Source organism: Phyllobates terribilis, unplaced genomic scaffold, assembly GCF_046119375.1.
Source record: "Phyllobates terribilis strain yellow unplaced genomic scaffold, ASM4611937v1 Scaffold_4__5_contigs__length_816908805, whole genome shotgun sequence".
NCBI classification, from domain to species: Eukaryota; Metazoa; Chordata; class Amphibia; order Anura; family Dendrobatidae; genus Phyllobates; species Phyllobates terribilis.
In genome coordinates this window covers 680,733,020-680,745,559 of record NW_027362764.1, presented here as the reverse complement: position 1 = coordinate 680,745,559, position 12,540 = coordinate 680,733,020, and the positions used below count along the sequence as shown (strand labels likewise).

Here is a 12,540-nt window from a genome sequence, read left to right as displayed (position 1 = left end):
AAGTATCAATATCACGATATTCTTATAAAAAAATGTATCTATTTATTCTTGGATTGTCCATTAAAAAGAATCAGATTGCAGCAGGTACATACAATAATTATTTATAAAGTAATTGTCCATTTGTCCATAATTAGCTTAATTGTTGAGATTCACCCATCTTTCCTTGGATCCTGGCTGGTAAATCATGTCTTTGTCCAGCATGTGTCCAGGCCTACTTGTCATCTGCTTCTCAGCATGAAGATTCTGTGTCTTGTGGGGTGGGCAGAGCAAGAGAGCCCCCCCTTTCTGTACCTTGGGCTTTTATAGCCAGTCGTATGGACACCTGTTCTACATATGGTAGTGAACCAAAAATACACACACAAATAGCGCATGTCAACTAGACACGATGGCTGAGGCATAGAACTCAGAAAAATGATTATCGATTAACATTCCAAATGAATTTCCATAATTAACCATTTAACAGAGACCGCCTGGGAATGCCAGGTGCTGTAGGCTTTTGCTTTTTCCTTCCTTCCACCAGCTGGGGGCACTCTCTTCTATGCCTTTTTTCCATTCCCTTTCACAAGTGCACACATTCATTCTCTTTTCTTTTTTTCATTTGCTTTCACTCTTGCGCTATTTCATCTCTGCAAAATACCAGCATCCTTCTGATCACCGTGGGCCTCCAGCATTGTTGCTTCTTTACTTTTAATACTAGGCTCCTTTTCACCAGGACCAGCGTCTTCCGCGTGGCTGGAGGCAACCACCGGTAACCCCAAGCAGAAGACCTTTGCAGGCAACACGACCCTCCCCCCTGAAGATCAGCTCAAAGTCACTGGCAACCATCTCACCCTCTTCCTTCATTCACCCCTGGATGTCTCGCTCCGCCCCCAAGTTACGGGTCCAGCTTGATCTTTCTGTCACATTACCGCGATGAAGGGTTTAGCCTGCAGGAGACCCTGCGCCGAGACATTTTTGAAGACACCTGATGCGGCGGGTGAATCACTGCTAAACAAACCACACCTGTAGGGACGGCACAGCCTTTGCATGGACCCTTCGGAGCCCGCCCCGTCACGGCCAGATTGCTCGCCACAAAGCGATCCTGAGAAAGGCTGGCCGGGCGATGAATCGAGCAGCGTCTACTGGCCATACCACCTTGGATACGCCTGATCTCGTCTGATCTCGGAAGCAAAGCAGGGCAGGGCTCGGACAGTACTTGGATGGGATACCTCCTGGGAACACCGGGTGCTGTAGACCATTTTGATGACGTTTTGCCCTACTGCCCAGCTCGGCTAGCATAGAAGGGCGCCTTGCCGGACACCGAACTTAAGTAACTTAGATGATGGAAGCCCCAAGGCCTCTGAGCCAGTTGGCAGCTAAGTACGCTACCCTGCCGCCTTCACGCAGGCCTGACACCGAGCTCCTTGCCACGGCTAGGAGTGCTTATTGACTCTGCAGCTCGCCGTGTGGAAATGAAGGCGTTAAAAGCACCCGGGGCCGTGAAGGGGCCAGGCTTTCAGCAGGTGCCCAGGGAAGGTTTTGGATGCCGGCCACCTAGCGAGGGCCAGCAGAAGTAACATGTTTCTCTGCAAAGAAGCTTGTGTAATCAAGCCAGATGGCTGACAAAGAGCTAACCTCAGTGCAAGGAAGGTGCGGAAGAAATTGGGGAGGGGGGGGGAGTGATTCCTGCTAGGGCCCTGAAATCATAAAACAGGCAGGAGAGTCTGACGCATGGTGACGGAGAGGTTGTAGGGGCAGATAGGGGGTGTTGTCACGTGCGAGCACGTGTGCATGCTGGCTTGTGTGTGAGAGTGCGCTTCCTAGGTGTGGCGCGCTGCAGACAGTCAAAGGGATTGTTCCCTTTCATTAAAAGTTAATCCCTGGCTGCAGGCTATTAGAAAGCAACTAACCGCGCTCTGCTCACCCTACCCGGGTCTACCGGTGAGTCTCGCCTCTGCTCCCAGCCTGTGGCATTGGCCGTGAAGCTGACGTTCCGTCGACAGTGCTGCAGCCGATCAGTGAGCTCAGCGGCTCTGAGTGGGACGTTGTGTCTACAAGACCTTTTAAGGAAGCCAGCAAAAAAATTGAAGAGAAGGGAAAGCACAAAAGGACCTGGTCTTGCTGAGCACTGGAAAGGGCAGCCGGCAGCCAGACGTCAAAGTAGAAAAGCAGCAAGTGAGAGGTTTGTCTCTGCCTACCGCCACACCACCCTGAACACGCTCGATCTCATCTGATCTCGGAAGCTAAGTAGGGTCAGGCCTGGTTAGTACTTGGATGGGAGATTGTAAAATAATATTCTTCCTGTATTATTTTTTGCTACTGAGGACTTCTCAAAGTATCAATATCACGATATTCTTATAAAAAATGTATCTATTTATTCTTGGATTGTCCATTAAAAAGAATCAGATTGCAGCAGGTACATACAATAATTGGTGATAAAGTAATTGTCCATTTGTTCATAATTAGCTTAATTGTTGAGATTCACCCATCTTTCCTTGGATCCTGGCTGGTAAATCATGTCTTTGTCCAGCATGTGTCCAGGCCTACATGTCATCTGCTTCTCAGCATGAAGATTCTGTGTCTTGTGGGGTGGGCAGAGCAAGAGAGCCCCCCCTTTCTGTTCCATGGGCTTTTATAGGGAGTCGTATGGACACCTGTTCTACATATGGTAGTGAACCAAACATACACACACAAATAACGCATGTCAACTAGACACGATGGCTGAGGCATAGAACTCAGATAAATGATTATCGATTAACATTCCAAATGAATTTCCATAATTAACCATTTAACAGAGACCGCCTGGGAATGCCAGGTGCTGTAGGCTTTTGCTTTTTCCTTCCTTCCACCAGCAGGGGGCACTCTCTTTTATGCCTTTTTTCCATTCCCTTTCACAAGTGCACACATTCATTCTCTGTTCTTTTTTTCATTTGCTTTCTCTCTTGCGCTATTTCATCTCTGCAAAATACCAGCATCCTTCTGATCACCGTGGGCCTCCAGCATTGTTGCTTATTTACTTTTAATACTAGGCTCCTTTTCACCAGGACCAGCGTCTCCCGGGTGGCTGGAGGCAACCACCGGTAACCCCAAGCAGAAGACCTTTGCAGGCAACACGACCCTCCCCCCTGAAGAGCAGCTCAAAGTCACTGGCAACCATCTCACCCTCTTCCTTCATTCACCCCTGGATGTCTCGCTCCGCCCCCAAGTTACGGGTCCAGCTTGCTCTTTCTGTCACATTACCGCGATGAAGGGTTTAGCCTGCAGGAGACCCTGCGCCGAGCCATTTTTGAAGACACCTGATGCGGCGGGTGAATCACTGCTAAATAAACCACACCTGTAGGGATGGCACAGCCTTTGCATGGACCCTTCGGAGCCCACCCCGTTACGGCCAGATTGCTCGCCATCAAGCGATTCTGAGAAAGGCTGGCCGGGCGATCGATTGAGCAGAGTCTACTGGCCATACCACCTTGGATATGCCCGATCTCGTCTGATCTCAGAAGCAAAGCAGGGCTGGGCTCAGACAGTATTTGAATGGGGGACCACCTGGGAACACCGGGTGCTGTAGACCATTTTGATGACGTTTTGCCCTACTGCCCAGCTCGGCTAGCATGGAACGGCGCCTTGCCGGACACCTACCTTAAGTAACTTAGATGATGGAAGCCCCAAGGCCTCTGAGCCAGTTGGCAGCTAAGTACGCTACCCCGCCGCCCTTCACGCAGGCCTGACACCGAGCTCCTTACCACGGCTAGGAGTGCTTATTGACTCCGCAGCTCGCCGTGTGGAAATGATGGCGTTAAAAGCACCCGGGGCCGTGAAGGGGCCAGACTTTCAGCAGGTGCCCAGGTAAGGTTTTGGATGCCGGACGCCTAGCGAGGGCCAGCAGAAGTAACATGTTTCTCTGCAAAGAAGCTTGTGTAACCAAGCCAGACGGGTGTCAAAGAGCTAACCTCAGTGCAAGGAAGGCAAGGAAGGTAAGGAAGGTAAGGAAGGAATTGGGGAGGGGGGGGGTGATTCCTGCTAGGGCCCTGAAATCATAAAACAGGCAGGAGAGTCTGACGCATGGTGACGGAGAGGTTGTAGGGGCAGATAGGGGGTGTTGTCACGTTCGAGCACGTGTGCATGCTGGCTTGTGTGTGAGAGTGCGCTTTCTAGGTGTGGCGCGCTGCAGACAGTTAAAGGGATTGTTCCCTTTCATTAAAAGTTAATCCCCGGCTGCAGGCTATTAGAAAGCAACTAACCGCGCTCTACTCACCCTACCTGGGTCTGCCGGTGAGTCTCGCCTCTGCTCCCGGCCTGTGGCATTGGCTGTGAAGCTGACGTTCCGTCGACAGCGCTGCAGCCGATCAGTGAGCTCAGCGGCTCTGAGTGGGGCCTTCTGTCTACAAGACCTTTTAAGGAAGCCAGCAAAAAAATTGAAGAGAAGGGAAAGCACAAAAGGACCTGGTCTTGCTGAACACTGGAAAGGGCATCCGGCAGCCAGCCTTCAAAGTAGAAAAGCAGCAAGTGAGAGGCTTGTCTGTGCCTTCAAATTTGAAAAGCAGCAAGTGAGAGGCTTTTCTGCGCCTACAGACAAACCACTCTGTACACGCCCGATCTTGTCTAATCTTGGAAGCTAAGCATGGTTGGGCCTGGTTAGTACTTGGATGGGAGACCTCGTGGGAACACTGGGTGCTGTAGACTATTTTGATGACATTTTGCCCTACTGCCCAGCTCGGCTAGCATGGAACGGCGCCTTGCCGGACACCGACCTTAAGTAACTTAGATGATGGAAGCCCCAAGGCCTCTGAGCCAGTTGGCAGCTAAGTACGCTACCTCGCCGCCTTCACGCAGGCCTGACACCGAGCTTCTTACCACGGCTAGGAGTGCTTATTGACTCCGCAGCTCGCCGTGTGGAAATGATGGCGTTAAAAGCACCAGGGGTCGTGAAGGGGCCAGGCTTTCAGCAGGTGCCCAGGGAAGGTTTTGGATGCCGGCCGCCTAGCGAGGGCCAGCAGGAGTAACATGTTTCTCTGCAAAGAAGCTTGTGTAACCAAGCCAGACGGCTGACAAAGAGCTAACCTCAGTGCAAGGAAGGTGTGGAAGGAATTGGGGAGGGGGGGTGATTCCTGCTAGGGCCCTGAAATCATAAAACAGGCAGGAGAGTCTGACGCATGGTGAAGGAGAGGTTGCAGGGGCAGATAGGGGGTGTTGTCACGTGCGAGCACGTGTGCATGCTGGCTTGTGTGTGAGAGTGCGCTTCCTATGTGTGGCGCGCTGCAGACAGTCAAAGGGATTGTTCCCTTTCATTAAAAGTTAATCCCCGGCTGCAGGCTATTAGAAAGCAACTAACCACGCTCTACTCACCCTACCCGGGTCTACTGGTGAGTCTCGCCTCTGCTCCCGGCCTGTGGCATTGGCCGTGAAGCTGACGTTCCGTCGCCAGCGCTGCAGCCGATCAGTGAACTCAGCGGCTCTGAGTGGGGCGTTCTGTCTACAAGACCTTTTAAGGAAGCCAGCAAAAAAATAGAAGAGAAGGGAAAGCACAAAAGAACCTGGTCTTGCTGAACACTGGAAAGGGCAGACGGCAGACGGCAGCCAGACTTCAAAGTAGAAAAGCAGCAAGTGAGAGGCTTGTCTGTGCATACGGCCACACCACCCTGAAAGTGCCCGATCTCGGAAGCTAAGCAGGGTTGGGCCTGGTTAGTACTTGGATGGGAGACTGCCTGGGACTACCAGGTGCTGAAGGCTTTTGCTTTTTCTTTCCTTCCACCAGCAGGGGGCACTCTCTTCTGTGACTTTTTTCTATTCCCTTTCACAAGTGCACACATTCATTCTCTTTTCTTTTTTTCATCTGCTTTCTCTCTTGCGCTATTTCATCTCTGCAAAATACCAGCATCCTTCTGATCACCGTGGGCCTCCAGCATTGTTGCTTCTTTACTTTTAATACTAGGCTCCTTTTCACCAGGACCAGCGTCTCCCGCGTGGCTGGAGACAACCACCGGTAACCCCAAGCAGAAGACCTTTGCAGGCAACACGACCCTCCCCCCTGAAGAGCAGCTCAAAGTCACTGGCAACCATCTCACCCTCTTCCTTCATTCACCCCTGAACGTCTCGCTCCGCCCCCAAGTTACGGGTCCAGCTTGCTCTTTCTGTCACATTACCGCGATGAAGGGTTTAGCCTGCAGGAGACCCTGCGCCGAGACATTTTTGAAGTCACCTGATGCGGCGGGTGAATCACTGCTAAACAAACCACACCTGTAGGGATGGCCCAGACTTTGCATGGACCCTTCGGAGTCCGCCCCGTCACGGCCAGATTGCTCGCCACCAAGCGATCCTGAGAAAGGCTGGCCGGGCGATGGATCAAGCAGTGTCTGCTGGTCATACCACCTTGGATACGCCTGATCTCATCTGATCTCAAAAGCAAAGCAGGGCTGGGCTCAGACAGTACTTGGATGGGAGACCTCCTGGGAACACTGGGTGCTGTAGACCATTTTGATGATGTTTTGCCCTACTGCCCAGCTCGGCTAGCATGGAACGGCGCCTTGCCGGACACCGACCTTAAGTAACTTAGATGATGGAAGCCCCAAGGCCTCTGAGCCAGTTGGCAGCTAAGTACGCTACCCCGCCGCCTTCACGCAGGCCTGACACCGAGCTCCTTGCTACGGCTAGGAGTGCTTATTGACTCAGCAGCTCGCCGTGTGGAAATGATGGCGTTAAAAGCACCCGGGGCCGTGAAGGGGCCAGATTTTCAGCAGGTGCCCAGGGAAGGTTTTGGATGCCGGCCGCCTAGCGAGGGCCAGCAGAAGTAACATGTTTCTCTGCAAAGAAGCTTGTGTAACCAAGCCAGACGGCTGACAAAGAGCTAACCTCAGTGCAAGGAAGGCAAGGAAGGTGCGGAACGAATTGGGGAGGGTGGGGTGATTCCTGCTAGGGCCCTGAAATCCTAAAACAGGCAGGAGAGTCTGACGCATGGTGACGGAGAGGTTGTAGGGGCAGATAGGGGGTGTTGTCACGTGCGAGCACGTGTGCATGCTGGCTTATGTGTGAGAGTGTGCTTCCTAGGTGTGGCGCGCTGCAGACAGTCAAAGGGATTGTTCCCTTTCATTTAAAGTTAATCCCCGGCTGCAGGCTATTAGAAAGCAACTAACCACGCTCTGCTCACCCTACCCGGGTCTACCGGTGAGTCTCGCCTCTGCTCTCAGCCTGTGGCATTGGCCGTGAAGCTGACGTTCCGTCGACAGCGCTGCAGCCGATCAGTGAGCTCAGCGGCTCTGAGTGGGGCGTTGTGTCTACAAGACCTTTTAAGGAAGCCAGCAAAAAAATTGAAGAGAAGGGAAAGCACAAAAGGACCTGGTCTTGCTGAGCACTGGAAAGGGCAGCCGGCAGCCAGACGTCAAAGTAGAAAAGCAGCAAGTGAGAGTCTTGTCTCTGCTTACGGCCACACCACCCTGAACACACCTGATCTCGTCTGATCTTGGAAGCTAAGCAGCGTTGGACCTGGTTAATACTTGGATGGGAGACCGCCTGGGAATACAAGGTGCTGTAGGGTTTTGCTTTTTCCTTCCTTCCACCAGCAGGGGGCACTCTCTTCTATGCCTTTTTTCCATTCCCTTTCACAATTGCACACATTCATTCTCTTTTCTTTTTTTCATTTGCTTTCTCTCTTGCGCTATTTCATCTCTGCAAAATACCAGCATCCTTCTAATCACCGTGGGCCTCCAGCATTGTTGCTTCTTTACTTTTAATACTAGGCTCCTTTTCACCAGGACCAGCGTCTCCCGCGTGGCTGGAGGCAACCACCGGTAATCCTAAGCAGAAGACCTTTGCAGGCAACATGACCCTCCCCACTGAAGAGCAGCTCAAAGTCACTGGCAACCATCTCACCCTCTTCCTTCATTCACCCCTGGACGTCTCGCTCCGCCACCAAGTTACGGGTCCAGCTTGCTCTTTCTGTCACATTACCGCGATGAAGGGTTTAGCCTTCAGCAGCAAGTGCAAGACTTGTCTCTGCCTACGGTCACACCACCCTGAACACGCCCGATCTCATCTGATCTTTGAAGCTAAGCAGTGTTGGGCCTGGTTAGTACTTGGATGGGAGACTGTAAAATAATACTCTTCCTGTATTATTTTTTTCTACTGAGGACTTCTCAAAGTATCAATATCACGATATTCTTATAAAAAATGTATCTATTTATTCTTGGATTGTCCATTAAAAAGAATCAGATTGCAGCAGGTACATACAATAATTAGTTATAAAGTAATTGTCCATAATTAGCTTAATTGTTTAATTGCTGAGATTCACCCATCTTTCCTTGGATCCTGGCTGGTAAATCATGTCTTTGTCCAGCATGTGTCCAGACCTACATGTCATCTGCTTCTTAGCATGAAGATTCTGTGTCTTGTGGGGTGGGCAGAGCAAGAGAGCCCCCCCTTTCTGTACCATGGGCTTTTATAGCCAGTCGTATGGACACCTGTTCTACATATGGTAGTGAACCAAAAATACACACACAAATAGCGCATGTCAACTAAACACGATGGCTGAGGCATAGAACTCAGAAAAATGATTATCGATTAACATTCCAAATGAATTTCCATAATTAACCATTTAACATTTCCCCCTTTTTGAGAATAAAAGGACTTTAACTGAAATTTCTCAAAAGAAGATATATTCATCAATCATTTTTTCTTTCCTTCTTCCTTGGCAATATCATTAAATTTCCATAATAATAATAATAGTAATAATAGTATCAATATCGGATTATTGTTATATAATGATGTGAATTCATGTTATGGTAAGCCGTGACTAATATTCATTTAATATGTATAATTATACTTCCCTATATCTAAATTGAAGCAATCGCGGGTTCAATCGTCATCATCTGATGTCATCGGGTCGTCGTCTCGTCTTCTTCTTTGTTCTTTTATAACACAGTCTTTAGATGAAAACTGTAGCGCCGGCGTCCCTGCCCTCTGCTAGGCAGGGACGCTGTTCCCCTCACCTCCCTGCTCCGTGCCCGGCGTCCTCCTCCCGCTCTGCTGGCAGCGCGCGCTCCTTCTCGGCCACTGTGATTAGGGCGCGCGCGCACGCTCTCCCTCCCTCTTAAAGGGGCCGCGCGCGCCGTCCTAAGGAGTCCCCGGCCAATGGCCGGAGGACTTCACCATATATAAGGCACCTCCTCCAAAATGGAGGTGCCCGAGCAATGTTGTTGCACTGTTCTACTCTGCTTCAGCCCTCAGGTCCCGTTGCCAGTTACCTGCCAGTTACGTGCCTGATTCCTGCCAGAGTCCTGCCAGTTTGCTGTCTGTTTCCTGCCAGTTATTCCTGCTACCTGCCTGCTAGCCTGAGGTCCGACGGTCTGCCTTTCTACTCCTGTCAGTCTGTCTATGGACCAGCTTGCCCGCTCACCTGGGAGCGCTCCTCCGCTACCTGCCTGCTTGCCTGCCCGGAGGCTCCGCCGTCACGTGCTGTGACCACCAGCTATTCCAGAGACTCTTGCCCGCTCACCTGGGAGCGCTTCTCCGCTACCTGCCTGCTTGCCAGCCCGGAGGCTCCGCCGTCACGTGCTGTGACCACCAGCTATTCCAGAGACTCTTGCCCGCTCACCTGGGAGCGCTTCTCCGCTACCTGCCTGCTTGCCAGCCCGGAGGATCCGCCGTCACGTGCTGTGACCACCAGCTATTCCAGAGACTCTTGCCCGCTCACCTGGGAGCGCTTCTCCGCTACCTGCCTGCTTGCCTACCTGGAGGCTTCGCCGTCACGTGCTGTGACCACCTGCTATTCCAGAGACTCTCGCTTGCTCACCTGGGAGCACACATCCTCCATCTGCCTTGCTAGCCTACCTGGAGGTTCAGCCATCACAGGTCGTACCTACCCTTTACCTAGAGACTGCCCCGGTCACTTGCCGTGACCTCCAGCCCGTTCACCCAGAGACTGCCCCGGTCACTTGCCGTGACCTCCAGCCCGTTCACCCAGAGACTGTCCCGGTCACTTGCCATGATCTCCAGCCCGTTCACCCAGAGACTGCCCCGGTCACTTGCCGTGACCTCCAGCCCGTTCACCCAGAGACTGCCCCGGTCACTTGCCGTGACCTCCAGCCCGTTCTTCCAGAGACTGTCCCGGTCACTTGCCGTGACCTCCTGCCCGTACACCCAGAGACTGTCCCGGTCACCTGCTGTGACTGCCTGCCTGGTCGCCACCCGCTCCCTTACAAGGACCGCCCCCTTGTATAGTAGCTCAGAGGTTCCGCCTCCCAGACCCGTTACAGTTTGCTCGGGCCATGGAACCCGGTGGCACCCAAGCTCCCTCGCTCTCGGACCTCTGTCATGAACTGTCCCGTCAGAGGTCGCAACAGGAGTCCATCCTGGGTCACCTGCGGAATGTCAATTCTCGCCTGGATACTCTGACTGCTCCACCAGCAACCACCGCCAGTGCCATGACTCACAACCCGGCAGCTCCGCTGCCCACTAATACCATGGTATCCTACCCCGGACCCCGGCTTTCTGCACCTCCTCGCTTCGGAGGCGACTCCGCCCAGGCTCGGGGCTTCATAAATCAGTGCACCCTGCACTTTGAACTATTGTCCCACCAGTTTAACTCAGACCGGGCCAAAATTGCCTTCATCATGTCCCATCTCACCGGGGAGGCCCTGGCCTGGCTAAATCCTCTATGGGAGAGAGGAGACCCCTGGTGTCCGACTTGCCTGCCTTCCTCACGGCTTTCCGGAAAGTCTTCGACGAACCCGGACGGAAGACCTCATCCGCATCATCTCTGCTACGCCTCCGTCAGGGAAGTCTCACCGTGGGCCAATATGCCATACAGTTCCGTACCCTTGCCTCGGAGCTGGCCTGGGATAACGACGCTCTGGTATCCGTCTTCTGGGAGGGTCTGTCCGGCCGTATTAAAGATGAACTTGCTGGTCGGGACATTCCTACCACTCTCGATGACCTAATAACTCTTGCCACCCGGATTGACCTACGGTTCCAGGAGCGTGCCAAAGAGGTCACCCGTGAGAGGAGGTTTCCACGTCTAGCTCCTACCTTTCAGAGACCCGTCACTCCCTCCATCTCTCCCCAGGTACACTCTCCTGAGTCTATGCAGGTCGACCAGACCAAGATGGTCAAAACCCGTCAGGACTTACGCCGTGCCGAGGGGAGCTGCTTCTACTGTGGCAGTAAGGAGCACCGGATCCGTGCCTGCCCAGAGAGGTCAGGAAACGCCTGTGTCTAGGTTCGCTCAGAGAGGTCGACCTAGACAAGAATAAATCCTCTCCATCTCTGCTGCTGTCAGTTTCAATCGTCTGCGGGGAGAACCGTTATTTCGAACTAGCCCAACTGGACTCTGGAGCAGCCGGGAATCTTATTTCACAGTCCCTGGTAGAGAAATACCGCATCCCCACCAAACCTCTGGCTGTACCCTTGTCTGTTGCTGCCGTGGATGGGGGTCTCTTACCACGCCCCATCCAACTCATCACCGAATCCATTACTCTGCAGGGGGGAATGCTGCATTCTGAGAGTATCTCCTTTCATGTTCTGCCTGGACTCTCTCACGCCCTCTTGCTAGGTCTACCTTGGCTCCAGAGACATGCACCCGTGCTTGACTGGCAGACCGGAGAAGTCCTTCGCTGGGGACAGGACTGCCATAAGACCTGTCTGGTTCCCGTCCATCCCATCCGTCCTTCTCCTACCCCAGCTAATCTACCTGGACTTCCGATTCCTTATTGGTCTTATGCTGATGTCTTTAATAAAAAGGAAGCAGAGACACTACCCCCTCATAGACCATACGACTGCCCTATCGACCTGTTACCCGGTACTACTCCTCCCCGTGGGCGTATTTATCCATTATCCGCTGCTGAGACCCAGTCGATGTCCGAATATATTGAGGAGAATCTGGCCAGGGGATTCATCCGGAAATCTACCTCCCCGGCGGGAGCAGGCTTCTTCTTCGTAAAAAAGAAGGATGGCTCTCTCCGTCCCTGTATAGACTATAGAGGCCTTAACCAAATCACGGTGAAGAATAAGTGCTCCCTTCCGCTCATTCTGGAGTTATTTGATCGTCTGAGAGGGGCTAGAATCTTCACCAAACTGGACCTCCGTGGGGCGTACAACCTGGTTCGTATCCGTCAGGGGGATGAATGGAAGACGGCATTCAACACCCGGGACGGCCACTATGAATATCTGGTAATGCCCTTTGGTCTCTGTAACGCTCCTGCCGTCTTTCAAGAGTTGGTCAATGACATCTTCCGGGACCTTCTCTACTCCTGCGTAGTAGTGTACCTGGATGACATCTTGGTCTTCTCTCCGGATCTCCAGACTCACCGGAGGGACGTTCGTCAGGTCCTGCTCAGGCTCAGGCAGAATCACCTCTTCGCTAAATACGAGAAGTGCCTCTTTGAGCAGACCTCGCTTCCGTTTTTGGGCTACATTATTTCTCAGACCGGCCTACGAATGGATCCAGAGAAACTGTCTGCCATCGAGAAATGGCCTCGACCGGAGGGGTTGAAGGCCATTCAGCGGTTCCTGGGCTTTGCCAACTACTACCGCCTCTTCATACCACACTTCTCTTCCCGGACTGCCCCAATTTCC

At 52.5% G+C, this 12,540-nt stretch overlaps 6 pseudogenes; all 6 read left to right on the top strand.

Moving 5' to 3' along the window:
- The first annotated feature begins 1,116 nt into the window (after window positions 1-1,116).
- LOC141267472 (5S ribosomal RNA) lies at window positions 1,117-1,236 on the top strand (annotated as a pseudogene).
- A 2,191-nt stretch (window positions 1,237-3,427) lies between these two features.
- LOC141269435 (5S ribosomal RNA) lies at window positions 3,428-3,547 on the top strand (annotated as a pseudogene).
- A 993-nt stretch (window positions 3,548-4,540) lies between these two features.
- LOC141269655 (5S ribosomal RNA) lies at window positions 4,541-4,659 on the top strand (annotated as a pseudogene).
- A 938-nt stretch (window positions 4,660-5,597) lies between these two features.
- LOC141269736 (5S ribosomal RNA) lies at window positions 5,598-5,706 on the top strand (annotated as a pseudogene).
- A 621-nt stretch (window positions 5,707-6,327) lies between these two features.
- Window positions 6,328-6,447, top strand: LOC141267661 (5S ribosomal RNA; annotated as a pseudogene).
- A 941-nt stretch (window positions 6,448-7,388) lies between these two features.
- Window positions 7,389-7,507, top strand: LOC141268698 (5S ribosomal RNA; annotated as a pseudogene).
- The last annotated feature ends 5,033 nt before the right edge of the window (window positions 7,508-12,540 follow it).